Here is a 17,332-nt window from a genome sequence, read left to right on the forward strand (position 1 = left end):
TCTAGATCTGAAAAGAATGTTGTTGGCATTGCTTTGAATCTGTGAATTGATTTGGGTATTATGATATTTTAATTATATTAATTCTTCCAATCTAGAAGCATGGAAGATTCTTCCAGTTTTTATATCTTATATTTCCTCCTTTCATGTTTTGTAATTTTCATCATAGAGATTTTTCACCTGGTTGGTTAAATTTATTCCGTGGTATTTAAATGTTTTGTAGCTATTGTGAATGGGACTGATATTACAAAATTTTTCTCAGCCATGGCATTGTCTGGGTAACCAAAGTCTATTAATTTTTCTGGGTTAGTGTTATATCCTGTAACTTCACCAAACTCTCTTTGTGAGTTCTGATAGTTTCTTAGTGTATTCTTTTGTTTTTGTTTCCACTATACATAGGATCATGTCATCTGCAAATAGGGATAATCTGACTTCCTCTTTTCCAACTTGTATCCTTTTGAATCTCCTTTCTTGACTAATAGCTCTGGCTAAAGCTTTCAGAACTGCACTGAATGGCAATGGTGAAAGTGGACATCCTTTTGTGGTTCTGTATATTAGTGGAAATGCTTCCAACTTTTTCCCCCATTCCAGAGGATGCCAGCTGTGGGTTTGTCATATATTGCCTTGAGTGTGTTAATAAATGTTTCTTCTATTTTCCATTTGCTTATGGTTTTTAACATGAAGTGTGTTGGGCATTGCCTAAAATCTCCATTACAGTATGTTGCCTGGCGGATGTTTGAGGGCATGTCTGTGGCCGCTGTGGTTAAGCTATATAAGATCAGACCACTGGCAGGGATAGGTCTGCTTTAGTTCCGGACACGTGGACAGTGTGTGATCCCTGTACTTTGCTTAAGACGCCCCTGTGCATGCTCCACCCATGCCTGCTTGACCTTTTCGCTGATTGGCTCCCCTACTGTGCATGTCTTTTGTAAGCTGTATAAACCTGCATACTTCTTCAATAAAGTGGTTCCTGCTTCGACAGAAAAAAAAAAAAGTAGTTTCATTCATATTAAGACAGTATACAAAACTATAAGTAAAATGAATACAGTGAATTATCTTTAAAAAAAAAACATTGATTCAGCGTATTTAGTTCATATAGAAGTTTCCTATCATGAAGTATATGGGTTTGGTAAATTGATTTCCAAAATTTGATGGCTTTTGGTCTCTTTTTTTGAAATCTTACCCTTAGGTATTTCAGAAAATCTTCTATCTGTAAAAAAATAATTCTTTTTGACTTCTGAAATGGGTAATTGGTGTTACATTTTTCTTTAAGGGCTTTTATTATTTTTAATTAAAATTTTAAATAGCTTTTTTCCTTATTTGTTTCTGTTGAAGATTTTACTACTACAACCTTACCACAGACATTTCCTTAATGCCTGTCTCTATTTTTCCTTGCCGTTATTGAATCTTTTACTGGATAGCACATTTTCGTTCTTAAGAAGGGAGCCAGAATGATTGTTTTTCAGTCTTCTCACATATTCCCTTAAGACTATGAATTTCCTCTAAGAATTGATTTATATAACATCTCCTATTTCCAAATCCTGTACCTGCAGGCCTTGTCTGATTCCCAGGGTCCACAGTCCCACATTCCTATAGCTATGCGTGGCTTTGTGTATCTCTAATCTTGTTCTTGGAACTCATGTTATCTGTAGTTTCAACGTCTCATGAGGCTGGGACCCATGTTTGTCTTTGTATGATTTTCATGTTAAAAGTCTTTTTCATCAGGCCAACACTTAAAAGCCACTATTCCTTGTTCCAGCAGCTTGTACCAGCTGCATGAGTCTCCCTCCATTTTATCTGCAGCACTTCTTTCCTAAAGGGCCTCTTTCTCAGGTCCTACATCCCATGCCAATCCTCATGTATCTCCAGACCCTCTGTATGTAGCTGTGATCTTTGCTGAGTGTCTGCCTCCCTGGTCCATACAGTATATGTCAGGACTCCTGTGTTGCCAATCCTTCTGTTTACAGAGTGACTTTGGTCCTACCCTGGATTAACTTAATACCCGGTTTCTAGCTTTTGGAAGCCTTTGAGTGCAACTGTGCCCTTTGCCTAAAGCTGTGGCTTCCTTCAGGTGCCTCCAAGCCATTTACCTATAGGCAGTGTCTTCCTTTGTCTCTGGAAACTGTATGATCCAGCCCCCCCCACTTTCCCTTGTACCCTGATGTCCAGTCTTCACCCTAAGGGTCTTGTGTATTATCATCCCTGTTGTGCCTTAAGTGTCCCCACTTTCTGTGACAGTTTGGTTTTCTGTTCACCAAGGACATCTTGGTTTCAGACAGGTGAAAGCTGTTATGAATAAAATTGCTACACATATATATCTTCATGCTGAATGGTGTGTAGGTATGTGTTTTCACATCAGCTATGTAAATAGATATAGACATCTTTTCTGCATTTTATGGTGATACTGTTGTAGTGTTTGCAATAACATCTCCAGATGCCTTGTGCACCACTATGCACTCTGACCAACAGTGAATGAGATTTTTGGCTATTCTGTATCCTTGCCAATTTTTGACACTGCCGTGTTTATCTGTTTATTATAGCCATCTTAAAGGTGTGTAGTTGTCAGGGCCAGCACTGTGGTATAGCAGGTAAAGCCGCCACCTGCAGTGCTGGTATCCCATATGGGCTCTGGTTCGAGACCCGGCTGCTCCACTTCCAATCCAGCTCTCTGCTATGGCCTGGGAAAGCAGTACAAGATGGCCCAAGTCCTTGGGCCCCTGCACCCACGTGGGAGACCTGGGGGAAGGAAGCTCCTGGCTCCTGGCTTCCAATCGTTGCAGCGCCAGCTATTGCAGCCAACTGGGGAGTGAACCAGCAGATGGAAGACCTCCCTCTTTCTCTGCCCCTTCTCTCTCTAACTCTGACTTTCAAATAAAATAAATAAATATTTTAAAAAAAAGATGTGTAGTTGTCTATCTGTTATTTTAAGTTGCATTTTCTTAATGAAAAAGTTATTCCTGTATCTCATAATTTTTTAAAGTTCAGTATATTATGTTCTTGTTTCTAACATGTATATATTACATGTAAAGATAACTCTTCATTCATTCGCTCAATTTGAATAGGAGAATTTTCATCATATTGTTGAGTTTTAAAAGTTCTTTATACATTTTACTTTCTATCCTTAAAGATATACATTTTACAAATATTATCTCCCAGCATATGGTGTATCTTCCATTGTTTGAACAGGGTCATCTGAACAGAAAGCATTTTTAATTTAGTACAGTCCACATTTTTTTTTATGGTTCAGCATTTAGTGTTGTATGTAAAACTAATCGCTAAACTGAATTCTTAGAAATTTTCTCCTATGGTTTCTACTGGAATTCATTTATTTTTTCATTGAACATAAAAATATTTTTACCATGTTGATTGAGTTAAAAATTAGGTACAAAACGTTTGTCCTTATGCCTTTTTCTACAGTGTTATACACTGGCACCATTGTAATTTGTTGGAAGGACTTCATATTTTGAAGGGACTGCCTCTGATCTTTTGACCAAGATCAGTTAAGTATAAATAGTCACCTAAGTCTATTTATGCCATTCTACCTATCCACATGTCTATTCCTTGTCCAACATCATGGTCACTTGATTACTGTAGGTTTATAATAAAACTTGATATCAGGAATTATAGATTTCTCATGTTGCTCTTATTTATTATGTCCTAGACTTCTGAAGTTTGGAGAAGTATTTATCATTGTCTGCAGAATAGATTGCTAATTTTTATTGGATTGTACTGAACCTATTAGGAGAATGGATATCTTAATAACATTGTCTTTCAATCATTAACAAGGCATATATTCCACTGAATTAGATTTTCTTCCTTTTGATAGTTTTTCATAACTTTTGCCATAAATATGTGTATACATTATAATGATTCCTACTAGATTGTATTTATTTAATTCTTCATTATCATCTTGTTTCTCACAATATCTATATCTCTACTTATCTATCACAACGTTCTCTGTTTTTGTATTATTAATGATATTACATTCTTTCAAATTACAATTGTTTATGTCTACCATTTACAATAGTAAGCATTTTACTCAATTTTCTATGATTTCCATCATGTCTTATTATGATTGGGACTATGGGCTCTAATTCTGCTTAAATCTCAAAAATGACATTGAATTATTTTAATTTTAGTGATTTAGTGAGATGACATGGAATGAGAAGCCATAACTATCACTTAAACTAAGCCTCATATTGTCCTATACTGTGCCTCCTGCCTAGCAGAGGGTGTGCTTGTCTGGTATGGCTGGTCTGTATGAATTTGGTTTTGATCACTCACCCCATACCTAGTTGCTGCTGAATTCCTATAAAGTGGACTAAAGATTGCACCTTGTTTGCAATAATTATCTCCTACATGCAAACATTTTGAGAGTGACAATCCGGTCTGATACTTGGTTGGCGGACACTAATCTGTAAAAGTCATTCAGAAACTTAATACATTATCCCTCATAGTATTTTTTTTGTCTGTTCTACTTAATATGACTGGTTTAATTCTGTAATTATCACACAGTTATTCTTAAGTGTTGAAAATTAACTGAAATGTGATCCCTGTTAAACATAAGAGTGGGAATAAGAGAGGGAAGAGATGTATAATTTGGGGCATGCTCGGGCTGACTTGCCCCAATTGGTAGAGTTGGAAACATACCAGGGGATTCCAATTCAATCCCATCAAGGTGGCATGTGCCAATGCCATCTCACTATTCCAAGTGATCAATTTCAGTTCACAATTGATCATAATGAAAGGACTAAGAGTCAAAGGGAGCACATAAACAAGTCTAGTATCTGCTAACACCAACCGATAGAATAAATAAAGGGGAGAGTGATCCAACATGGGAAGCGAGATACTCAGCAGACTCATAGAATGGCGGATGTCCTAAATAGCACTCTGGCCTCAGAATCAGCCCTAAAGGCACTCGGATCTGGCTGAAAAGCCCATGAGAGTATTTCAGGCATGGAAAGCCAAGACACTCTGGCAAAAAGATCTCTGTGAGTGAGATCCCAGTGGAAAGAACAGGTCTTCAAAGAGGGAGGTGCCTTTCTCTGAAGGGAGGAGAGAACCTCCACTTTGACTATGACCGTGTCTAAACAAGATAAGAGTCGGAGAACTCAAGGGGCTTCCATAGCCTTGGAAACTCATAACTGGAGCATAGGGAGATTACTGATGCCATAAACAGGAGTGTCAATTTGTAAAGTCAACAACAGAAGTCACTGTGCACTTACTCCTCATGTAGGATCCCTATCCTTAACGTGCTGTACACTGAGGCTTAATGCTATAACGAGTACTCAAACAGTATATTTCACTTTGTGTTTCTATGGGGGTGCAAACGATTTAAATCTTTACTTAATGTACACTAAACTGATCTTCTGTAAAAAAAAAAAAAAGAAATTATCAATTCCCAACTTGACTCTCACTGGGATTAAACATGACAATAGGTCTGATCTGATTTCATCATCATTTAAAAAAAATCATCTATTATTTTTCACTTTATGTTTCTGTGTGGGAGCAAACTGTTGAAATCCTTACTTAAGGTATACTAAGCTGATCTTCTGTATATTAAGATAATCGAAAATGAATCTTGATGTGAATGGAAGGGGAGAGGGAGTGGGAAAGGGGAGGGTTGTGGGTGGGAGGGACGGTATGGGGGGGGAAGCCATTGTAACACATGAGTCGTACTTTGGAAATTTATATTCATTAAATAAAAGATAAAAAAAAAAGTCATTCAGAATTCCAGTTTAAATGTAGGTGCAGTCTCCTTTCAGATTTCCAAAATAAAACTTAATATTGTACAAAAATGAAGAATACATTCCCTGAAATATGGAAACCAAAATCTGTAGTTATTGAGTGGCACAACTGTGCAGAACAAGCATTTATAATACAACAAATTAGAACACCTGAGTTTAAAAATCACATGGTGTGATTCATGTTGGAAGAGTTTATTGACAAACATAAAATTTTTGTAGTTAAGTTTTACACATACACCTAAGTATGTAAATTAACTTATCATGACCTTCATATCCATATTGTTGAAGAATAAAATAGAGGGTCAAGAATGGTAGAAGAAAGATTTCAAGACTGTCATCTTTGTTTTGTTTATTTTATTTTTGCCACTACACAAATACTTGCACTTGTATAGGGAAATTTCCAGAAGGTCGCTTAGTGGAAAGTTGTCTTCTCAATAAAGGGAAATCAAATCTAAGAGAATCCTGGCACAAATATTGCACACAAATACTGCCACACATGCTCACTTTAACAAACGTACTCACAGGCTCATGCACATGATGAAGACATAATAACAGGCTAGGTGTACCCTGATGCTGTGGGTTAGTGGTGATTGTATTTGGGAGTAAATACTTAAAAACTATTTTTCGTCATAGGTGTTTGTAGTTAAGGCATGCAGGGTGATTATATGGATTCATGAGGCAGGATTATAAATGCATGTTTGCTGGGCACTGGAGTGTAGAGGGGTTATTGGAAAGGATTGGGTTTATTGTTGGATCTGAGGAGTGTGTTTTTACAGAACCAGTTAACAGGATTTTGGATATATTGATTTGACAATGTGGATGTATTGCATTGTATTATTGAGATTGAGCACATGAAGTCTTTTTAGAGATATACAGGAAAACATTTTCATATGCTTTCTAGTGACATGAGGTATATCTTTTGACAAAATGTCCAAGTTCTTTCAAACCATGTGTGGGGCAGGGGGTGGCATTGTGATGCAGCAAGTTCAAACTTGAAATGCTTGCATCCCATGTCAGAGTGACAATTCAACTCCAGCTACTCTGCTTCTGATTCATTTCCTGTTAATGCATCCTGAAAAGCAGTAGTTGATGGCTGCTTGGGCTCCTGCTACCCATGTAACAGATATGGATTGGATGGGATTCTAGGAACCTTACTTGTTCTTCCCCAGCCCTGAATATATTTGGGTATTTGGAAATTGAGCTAGTGGGTGAGAGATTTCTTCCTGTTCCTCTCTGTCTTTCAAATAACCCAAAATAATAATTTTATTGTGGTCTAATATAAGTGTTCAAAAAGTCCATGAAAATGCACATTAAGACAGAACTATTCATGGATTTAAAAATTTTTTACCCCCACATAAGCTTACATGTCTTTGAAATATTTATTTTTTGAAAGAGAGAAAGATCTTTCAATTGCTTGTTCACTTCACAAAAAAACACAGTATCTGAGGTTGAATCTGGCCAAAGTACAACTTGAGCTACCACCTGCTGCCTCCTAGGCTCCCATCCAGAAGCTAAAATGGGGAGCAGAGCCAAGATTTGGACCAGGTATTCTGATACTGGATGCAGCTTTCCAAAATGGTGTCTTAACTGCAAGGCCAACGGCCTGTCCTAAAACTGTCATTTATTTCCATTTTGCATTAACTTTTCAAAGTGCCATCATACGTCATTTTGGGGGCCTCTGATATACACAGGTTGAGATTAGACCTTATAGTGAAAATCTCAAGTGAATCTTTAGGCATTGGCACCATAGAGATACTAAGAGACAAAACTGAAGCAATTGAGTCAGTACCTGAGAATGCCAAGATGACGTACAATCAAAGAGAACCAGAGTTGGGATTTCTCTTGTCCTGTGGCAGTAATTGATTGAGGGGACCTTGCCAAAGACACTAGGAAGGAATGGCTAGGTTAGTTAAAGAACTGGGTTGGGGTGCCAGCATTGTGGTATAGCAGGTTAAGCCACTGCCAGCATCCTATATTGGGCATGGGTTTGGGTACTGACAGCTCCATTTCTAGTCCAGCTACATACTCATATGCCTGGAAAGGCAGAAGAGAATGCCCAAGCATTTGGGACCCTGCCACCCTTATGAAAGACCCAGAGGAAGCTCCTGGCTTCATTCCATCTGTTTAGTAAAAGGGAAGCAATATGTTGAAACCAAAATATGTAGGGAGAGGTTTGAAATATTTATGCAGCATATATAATTGTTGTGGCTATCTAAATATAATATGTATAGTATATATTAAGATCACTTAGAGAATATTGAATCAAATAGATCAAGATTGATAACCTAATAAGGTACTCTGTCATGTGCAGCCATGGGGTAGGCAGATATATTTATAGTCATGAAGCTCAGGTTGATAATCAGATGTGGTGAATGAGAATATGCAATGTTGGTAAATATATGGTAAAATAAGTGACTGGATTAAAATGGCAAGTAAAATTAGGAAAGTTAGGGCTGATGGAAGGAAAGTTGATCAATATAGAGGTACATCTTGGTGATGAGAAAAATGAGTCATGAGGAAGAATTGAGTGAACAATCTACTAAGTGACATTCCATGTAAGACTCAGGTCTGCTACACATCTTTCAAACTGAACTGTAATCAGTTTTGAAAGAAGGAGACCTAAATTCCGATTCTTGCCATTTCATATTGTAGGTATGTAGCTTTGTTAGAGTACAAAATCATTTTGTTAACTGCTGTTATCATTTGAAATGGGTAACTAATCCTTAAATAGCAGGTTTACTTTAAGGATTGAGTAAGCCAATGTATGTGAAGTCCCTGAGCATAGTTTGCTTTTTCTTTGTGGTATGTCAGCATCAAAGGGTAAAGATCATCTTATTCCTTATTTTGACACATGGCCATCATTGATCATGAGCACACATAATTAGTAGCAATGTATTTGAAAGAACTTTAGTTAACAATGCTTCAGACACACTGACGTGAAATGCAAAATATTGCTGCTCACACTGAATACTGATAAAGGGCAGTTTCAGCTGCGACTTCTCTGGAACAGCTTATGGAGCCAAACACATTTCCCTAGACTTCTTCACATTGCATTTATATTTGCTGCCATGCAAGGGCAGTAAGAAGAAATATAAGCTTTGAGACCTGGATGTACCCTCCATTTTCATGTGCCAGAGAATTTAGAGGTTAGACTTGCTTGATAAGATCTCTGAATTGATATTTGGGTTGTGATGCAGTGGGTTATGCTGCCCCTCGAGATGCTGGCATTCCATATTAGAGTGCCATTTTGAGCACTGGCTTGAGTCCCAGCTGTTTTGCTTCTTATTCAGCTACCTGTAAATGCAGAAGATGGCCCAAGTGCTTGGACCACTGCCACCCATGTGGAAGACCTGGACGAGATTCCAGGCTCCTGGTTTTAGCCTGGCCCCAGCTGTTCATCCATTTGAGAAGTGAACTATCAGTTAGAAAACCTTTCTCTGTCTCTCTAACACTCTGTCCTTGAAATAAATCAGTAAATCTTAAAAAATGAATCTGTGAATCTTCCAACATATTCTACCTAAATACAAACCAGATTCCATAGTTGCCCAGGCAGAAATTCAAATACAAGGTGGTGGGAAGAAGGTTGGGGTCAGATTGAGGAACTAACATCCAAACCCCCAGTATGGAAAACCAGGGTTACTGAAATCAACATTCTTCAAAAGGTAAGAACACAACTCAGTGTGTGATGGATGCAAGGCTGCAGTTCTAAGATGGATGATGGAGGGAAAATGACAGTACACGAACCCAAGAATAATGAAATCTAAAAACAGAGTAATTTCTTGGATCACTGTCCACATGTGACATTTTTCAGATTGTTCTAGGTAGGGGTTAAAGGGATGTGGTTAATAATATCTTTGAAAAATTCCTAACAGGGATAACTTTTCAGTTAAAATTTAAACACCTAAGAATAATTGTGTGTTAATTACAGAGTTCAACCAATGGTACTAGAACAAAAAAAATACTAAAATGGATAAAGTATTACATTGTACATCAACCGTCAGGACAAGAGCTGATCAAGTCACTGTTTCTCATAGTGTCCATTTCATTTCAACAAGTTTCCCCCTTGGTGCTCAGTTAGTAGTCGCCGATCAGGGAGAACATATGATATTTGTCCCTTTGGGACTGGCTCAATTCACTCAGCATGATGTTTTCCAAATTCCTCCATCTTGTTGCAAATGACTGGGTTTCGTTGTTTTTGACTGCTGTATAGTATTCAATACACAATTCTTCTTAAGTGCTGAAACTTAACTGAAAAATCATCGCTGTTAAATGTAAGAGTGGGAATAAGAGAGGGAAGAGATGTGCAATTTGGGACATGCTCAAGCTGACTTACCTCAAACGGTAGAGTTAGAAACATACCAGGGGATTCCAATTCAATCCCATCAAGGTGGCATGTACCAATGCCATCTCACTAGTCCCAGTGATCAATTTCTGTTCACAATTGATCATAATGATAGGACTAAGAACCAAAGGGATCACATAAACAAAAATAGTGTCTGCAAATACTAACTGATAGAATAAAAAAGGGAGAGAATGATCCAACATGGGAAGTGAGATACACAGCAGACCCATAGAATGGCAGATGTCCTAAACAGCACTCTGGCCTCAGAATCAGCTCTTAAGGCATGCGGATACAGCTGAAAAGCTCATGAGACTATTTCAGGCATGGAAAGCCAAGACACTCTGGGGAAAAAAAAAAAAACCTAAATGAAAGATCTCTGCGAGTGAGATCCCAGTGGAAAGAACGGGTCATCAAAGAAGGAGGTACCTTTCTCTGAAGGGAGGAGAGAACTTCCACTTTGACCATGGCCTTGTCTAAATACGATCAGAGTCAGTGAACTCAGGGGGCTTCCATAGCCTTGGCAGCTCATGACAAGAGCCTAGGGTGATTACTGAGGCCATAAACAAGAGTGTCAATTGGTTAAGTCAACAACAGGAGTCACTGTGCACTTACTCCTCATGTAGGATCTCTGTCCTTAGTGTGCTGTACATTGAGATTTAATGCTATAACTAGTACTCAAACAGTATTTTTCACTTTATGTTTCTGTGTGGCAGCAAACTGTTGAAATCTTTACTTAATGTATGCTAAACTGATCTTCTGTATATAAAGAGAATTGAAAATGAATCTTGATGTGAATGGAAGGGGAGAGGGACTGGGAAAGGGGAGGGTTGCAGGTGGGAGGGACGTTATGGGGGGGAAGCCATTGTAATCCATAAGCTGTACTTTGGAAATTTATATTCATTAAATAAAAGTTTGAAAAAAAATAATATTTTTGAAAACTAAGATAATTTACATAGAAAATTATAGTTTTTATTATGTAAACTGGGGATATGAATGTATTCTTTATAAGTAGTAGTAAAAAAAAAGCCCTTCTGAGCTTTGACATAGAGGAGGTTGAGGGTTCCCTCCGTTTATTCCTTGGAGCACTCTGCACGTGAATGCGGATTGGGGTGGGGGCCCCACTTAAGAGACAGTTTGGGGATTCATGCCTGGTACGCATGGGAACCATGGGAGGACAGGGCCTCAGGTCATTTACCTCCTTGCTCAGCTCTGCCTGCTGAATGCTCAGGCTGTCTCTGAGAGAGAGTGAGGAAGAGGAGGTCGCTGAGTTCTTGGCTATGAAACATCAGAAATTAGAGACCTGTTCATTTCCTACGTTTGCTGACAGACGGCATGTTTCTAATCTTGGCAGGAAGCTTGTAGTGCACTCAAGACATGTTCAAAGATACGAGTTCCCGTTCATTTTCTCAGGAATCTGTGATACTTAGTGAGTCACAGACGGAGTCACACTCAAAATCTCAACATTGACACTGATTCATCCTAAGTAATATAAATTTTCTTGAACACAGAATATAGCATTTGTCTTTTTCTCCTCTAGATCCATTTTAGAGGGGGAGGATACCTAAACAAATGATCTAGTTAGTGACTGTGATAGGCTGAAGAATGTGACTCTGCAGGATTCAGAGGATCAAAGATGGACACCTATACTTCTGTATGTCCAATTATTTTTCCCATTTTAAATATAGTAAGTTTTGATTTTCTAAAAACACCATAATGATAAATTAGCCTTTGCACTAATGTCATGAACAAAGTCTTGTACTAAAATTTATTCTAATTAGACACCAGAAAAATTTGAGAATGCCTTCTGGAGAATGTGTCTACACATGTGAACTGTAGGGTACAGAGATCATTTTTGAAACACCAGAAAATCTGAACCCATCAAGAGCTTTCAGTTAAAGTGTTAACAGAGACATAAAGATCCTGAAGAGATGACAAGAAATGATATTGTGAGGTCCCACAGAAAACAAGAGGAAAAGGCAGTCCAATAGTATAAGAACAGTATGGCGATCACCTCCCCTCTCTATAGCAGTTCTGGAGCCACTGGCTTGTGCTGTTACCACATCCAAGTTCTTTGGAGATGAGAAGCCTCACTTATGATCCCAAATGTGGAGGAAGCTGTTCAGGCCTGGAGAGTGATGAACAGTGCTTCAAGGTGATGACATTTGATGACGACTACATCTATCACTTGTATTTATTGAATCCTATAATATTCTACAAAATTAAAAAATTATTTTACAAATGAGAAAAGTGAAGTTGAGGCAAATTAATATTTATTAATTGTCACACTTGCTAAAAAGCAGGTAATGGTTATTGTTTGCCTATTGATTTTGTTTGCCTATTGATGAGTTTTTGGAAATTCATGGGAGATTTTAGTTATGAAATTAATCCCAAGTAAAAATTTTAAAACCACCTCTCAGGAAATCATAGATATTTTAATAGATTAGGACCTGGTAAATTCAAACCAGCCCTCATGAGATTTCCTCTGTAACTGGAGCTACTTTGTGTTCAGAGTATGTGCAAGAGTGTTAACATGTATGAAAGGCAGTGTCTAAGGCAAGAGACAAACAGTTGTCTGAAATCTCAGACACAGGGGCAGATTTCAACACAAACTCTACCATCTCCAGTGCTGGCAGGTCTACTGAAATCTTCTGTGTATTGGTAGGTAAGGTTCTGTTCAAAGCAGAATGTCTGGGCCGGCGCCGCGGCTCACTAGGCTAATCCTCTGCCTAGCGGCGCCGGCACACCGGGTTCTAGTCCCGGTCGGGGCGCCGGATTCTGTCCCGGTTGCCCCTCTTCCAGGCCAGCCCTCTGCTGTGGCCAGGGAGTGCAGTGGAGGATGGCCCAGGTGCTTGGGCCCTGCACCCCATGGGAGACCAGGAAAAGCACCTGGCTCCTGGCTCCTGCCATCGGATCAGCGCGGTGCGCCGGCCGCAGCGCGCCGGCTGCGGCGGCCATTGGAGGGTGAACCAACGGCAAAGGAAGACCTTTCTCTCTGTCTCTCTCTCTCACTGTCCACTCTGCCTGTCAAAAAAAAATAAATAAATAAAAAAAAAAAAAAAACAAAGCAGAATGTCTGATCTTTCAGAAATCAATGACCTTTATGTATATAGCTGTAGACTTCACCTAAGAAGAATGGGCCTTACAATTCGCATCCCAGGGTAATGTGTGCACACTACTGTGATGCGGGACATCATCAGTCATCTTTGTGTTGGTGGGTGAGCTTGTTAACACGGATTGATTTGTCTGAATAGTACCCAAAGCAGCCTGTCTATATCCAGTTCATTCTCTGTCCAGATTCGTATTTTTATAGCACTTACAACTGCCTCCCTGTGAGTTTTCATTCAGGCACTCATGTCTGGAGCTGGCACTGTGGCATAATGAGTGAAGCCACCACCTGCAGTGACAGCATCCCATATAGGTGCTGGTTCAAGTCCCAGCTACTCCACTTCTGATCTAGCTCTCTGCTAATGTGTCAAGGAAAGCAGTAAAGGATTGGCTCAAGTACTTGGGCCCCTGCACCCATGTAGGAGACCCAGTTGAAGCTCCTGGCTCCTGGCTTTGGCCTGGCCCAGCCCTTTCTGTTGTGGCCATTGAGGAATGAACCAGCAGATGTCTCTCATTTCTGGTGTGAGACCCATTAAGATGCAGCCTCTGGATCATGACCTTGTGACTCCTGGTGACTTACCCCTTACACTAAGAACAGAGCTTGATGGGCAATGAACATTTGTTGAATGAATAAAACAAGTTGTTCAGCAAATACTTTTGTGGAGCTTAATTGCTCAGTTTTCAAAATAAAGTTCAACCACCTGGGAAGCACTTACATTACAGTGAAACACTGACGATCCTACAGTCTGCCTTTCAATTGTACCTGAGCATCAGCAGCCAGAGTTCCTTTCTGTACTGTGAAGAATAATAAGAGTTCTTTCTGCCCTGTTTAAAGAACCCTACTGTTCTCAGCGCTCACAGATTCTCTGTTAGTGGCCTTCCACTACACCTATTTTATCTTTGTATCCATCCCTGGACCTGAGGGATATAGTTTCCAGCTCAAAAATCAAAACGGTTGTACTGGGTTATGCTCGAGTTTTCTTTTTGCTTTCTTCCTTAAGCAAAAATTTGACAATGGGTAGATTAACATCTACATATGTGATTTTTTTCTCAAGGTATTGATTTCTATTTCTATTTCATTGCATTTAGGAAAGATACTCTGTATGAGTCTAATTTTCTTAAATTTGTGAACATTTAATTTCTGAACAGGTGATCCCACTGGAGAATAGCAAGGAAGAGTATTGTGCTGCTGTTATGTGGAATGCTCTCTGAATGACCTAATGTGTCAAATCTGCTGTCTTACTGATTTTTTGTATGGATAGTCTCTTTTCTTTTTTGTTAAGATTTATTTACTTATATGAAAGGTAGAGTTACAGAGAGGCAGAGGCAGAGAGAGAGGCCTAGTTCACTATAGCTGAGGTTCGGAAGAATGTCTCTAAAGATGAATTTGTATAGAAAATGAAGTCTGTACACATAGTGGGATGTTATATAGCCACAGAAAATAGGGAATTCCTGTGACACGAACTTTGAGGACATCATGATATGCAAATAAGCCAATCAAACAAAAATTCTATAAGATTCCACCAATATGAAGTATTTAAAACAGTCAAAATCCTAGAAAGTAGGGAACAGCATTGTGGTGTAGCAGGTAAAACTGCTATCTGTGACACTAGCATCCCATGTGGGCACTGGTTGGCACCAGCTTCTCCACTTCTGATCCAGCTCCCTGCTAATGGCCTGGGAAAAGTAGTGGAGAATGGTCCACATTCTTGGGCTTCTGCCACCCATATGGCAGATCCAGATGAATCTCCTGGCTCCTGGCTTTGGCCTGGCCCAGTCCTGGCCATTGCAGCCATCTGGGGAGTGAACTAGTGGATGTAAGCTGTCTCTCCCTCTCTGTAATATATATATATATATATATATATATATATATATATGTATATATATATATATTTTAAAGAAATTGACACCCAGAAATAGAAAGGTGGTTACTGATGGCAGGAGGGGATGAAGAGGCTCTAGGGATCCGTTGCACTGCAGTGTTTATCTGTGTTTATAACTCCTGAACTGTACATGTAGATGTTATGGATGTAAAGTTAATACCATGTGCTTTTTCCATAAGAATAAAGGCATGGTTTTCCTTGTGAGATGCAGTATCTGCGTTCTCTTCTACCTGACCCTAGAAGAAATGACTCCCCTTGTGCTCTTAAGTTACTCTACAAGTACACGTAGGTATGGCTGGCCACAGGTCACTCCCAGGTGAATACTTGCAGATTCATCACTGGTCTATGTAGGAATATTGGGAAAGACTCTGATTCCATTTCTCCTGTTGATTTCCCAGCTTTCCTCTATTTATTTATCAAATTCTCCTTTGGTGAGGATCCAGGAAGACAGAGTGGTGTCTGCTGAGTTCCTAGCAATGCAGCAGCAGTGGAGTAGGACTTGCTTTAACAAATGGGACCCATTGAAAGTAAATGGGAGGGGCCGGCGCTGTGGTGTAACCGGTAAAGCTGCCAACTGCAGTGCCGGCATCACATATTGGTGCCGGTTCGAGTCCCAGTTGCACCACTTCTAATCCAGCTCTCCGCTATGTCCTGGGAAAGCAGCACAAGATGGCTGCACCCACGTGGGCGACCTGGAGGAGGCTCCTGGCCCCTGGCTTTGGATCAGCGCAGCTCCGGCCGTTGCGACCATCTGGGAAATGAACCAGTGGATGGAAGACCTCTCTGCCTCTGCTTCTCTGTAACTCTGAGTTTCAAGTAAACAAATAAAATCTGGAAGGAAGGAAGGAAGGAAGGAAGGAAGGAAGGAAGGAAGGAAGGAAGGGAAATTTCCTTAACTAGAACTTCTAAGTGCACCCAGGAATACTAGTTCTGGTTCTATGTCACTAAGGATCTGGTAGATATAGAGCAGGCCAGGGAATAATCAAGAAATGATATCCTGGCCAGTGTGGTCCATCAGTGGGTTAAGCCACTGCCTGTGATGCTAGCATCTCATATGAGTTCAGGTTGGCAGTCCCACTTCTAATCCAGCTCCCACAGCCTGGGTATGCAGTGAATAATGGCAAGTTCCAGGCTCCTGGCTTTAAAAGGCTTTACCCAATCCAGGCAGTTGTGGCCTTTGGAGAATGAATCACAGGATGGAAGACCTCTTTGTCTTTCCCTGTCTCTAATACTGTGCTTTTCAAATAAATAATTGTTTTTTAAAGGTAATATACTGGGACTGAAACTGTGGTGCAGCAGGTTAAAGCCCTGCAGAGCTGGCATCCCACATGGGCACCAGTTGAAGTCCCGGCTGCTCTACTTTCAATCCAGCTCCTTGCTAATGCTCCTGGGAAAGCAGCTGAAGGTGGCCCAGGTTCTTGAACCTCTGAACCCATGGCAGGGACCCGAAAGAAGCTCCTGGCTCCTGATTGGTCCTGATCTGGCCATTGCAGCCATTTGTAGAGTGAACCAGTGGATGGAAGCCCTCTCTCTTTCTGTCTCTACCCCTCTCTGTAGTTCTGTCTTTCAAATAAATAAAATAAATCTTTAAAAAATTGATATACTTCCCCACATTTATACTAACATTTCATTCTCCATTAAGGATGTTCTTACAGAGAAGGAACATGAGAGACTATGATTCTTTCCCTCTATCTCATGGCATTGGTAAGGAAATAATCCCCTCAGTGACCATGGCAGTGACTTCAGTGGGTGTAGTGTATGGTGAACAGCACAGACAGAGCTGAGAGAAGTTCACTATGCAGTGGGGAGGTGAATGCTCTTCAGTGAGTTAAATCAACCTAATGTTAGAGGTGTAGGGAGACGGCTGGGAAGAATTGAGTACAGAGAAATGAGAGGGTTAAATTAAAGAACAAAAAATAACATATTTATGTCCACTGATTTTTTTTTTTTGGACAGGCAGAGTTAGTGAGAGAGAGAGACAGAGAGAAAGGTCTTCCTTCCGTTGGTTTACCCCCCAAATGGCCGCTAAGGCTGGCATGCTGTGGCCGGCATGCAGCGCCGATCTGAAGCCAGGAGCCAGGTGCTTCCTCCTGGTCTCTCATGCGGGTGCAGGGCCCAAGCACTTGGGCCATTCTCCACTTCCTTCCCGGGCCACAGCAGAGAGCTAGACTGGAAGAGGAGCAACCGGGACAGAATCCGGCACCCCAGCTGGGACTAGAACCCGGGATGCCGGCGCCGCAGGTGGAGGATTAGCCTAG

The sequence above is a fragment of the Oryctolagus cuniculus genome, chromosome 15, assembly GCF_964237555.1.
Source record: "Oryctolagus cuniculus chromosome 15, mOryCun1.1, whole genome shotgun sequence".
Classification (NCBI taxonomy): Eukaryota; Metazoa; Chordata; class Mammalia; order Lagomorpha; family Leporidae; genus Oryctolagus; species Oryctolagus cuniculus.